Source organism: Eimeria mitis, genomic scaffold (assembly GCF_000499745.2).
Source record: "Eimeria mitis Houghton genomic scaffold, Emh_scaff888, whole genome shotgun sequence".
NCBI lineage: Eukaryota > Apicomplexa > Conoidasida > Eucoccidiorida > Eimeriidae > Eimeria > Eimeria mitis.
In genome coordinates this window covers 9230-10209 of record NW_013576533.1, presented here as the reverse complement: position 1 = coordinate 10209, position 980 = coordinate 9230, and positions in this window count along the sequence as shown.

The following is a 980-nucleotide window of genomic DNA, read 5'->3' as shown; positions in this document are numbered from 1 at the left end:
AATTTCAAATAGAAATTTCATCTAAGGCAATGTATAAGTACGATCCAACGCGCTCCAACCGGTGTTTGCTTCGCAGCGGAAACTCTGGTCTGCGAACTTCTTGTCCCACTGGACCACCAGCAGGGCGAAATGCACGTTAATGCGATGTCTTCGAGGATTCACATAGCCATACATACCCATATATATTAAGAACATATAGTACAGCTTCTATTTATATTTTTTCGCAAGCTGCACCGTGTCTAGGTGTGGGATGCGTACTTTGGCTGCCACGTGGAATTTGCATTCATACCAACCGTTGCAATGCCTTATTCAGCATCCTTGACTCGGATTGCTACTATTTAATAAGCATCTGGCCGACTGCGCAATGGCATTAAAGCCTCAGTGAGCCGCGAGGATCCACGCTGAAGCCATTTCGCCTACTAGGCAATGGGCGACAACGATTTCAGCGTGAACAGCGGGCGCTGTCTTTGACAACAAACTTCCTGCCTGTGTTCATCTTATCAAGTCCTGCATAGCGGTCTGGCACCGAAAAGTACAATGTAACATTGAGCGGCATTTGACTATTTTCGCCTGTCAGAGACAAGTAGCGCACTTTAGCAGCTGAAAACTGACAGGCGCCTCTATTAGTCTACATACGGTTTCTTCGCTTCGCACGAGGCAAAAGACACTGCCTAAAACTGTGGTGCTCCTACTTCGCTGAAGTGTGTTGCCCTGATTAATGTATCTACTGAAGCAGCATAAGGGATCGGAACCGCACGCAAGGCAGTTTGAGGCATTTGCTGGGGATACAGTTGGGGGATGCAACCCACAAACGTCGAGAGCTGAGTGTCCCGAAAAACTTCGTTTATGCCTCCCCAGAAAATTGTGAATGGCAGATGTACAAGCGCTGTAGCTTGAGTTGATAACTCAAGGGGTTCTTTACAAGAAAAAAGCAGCCACTGCTGCGGCTGCAACAGCGAAGAAAGTCGGCATTGCTGCGT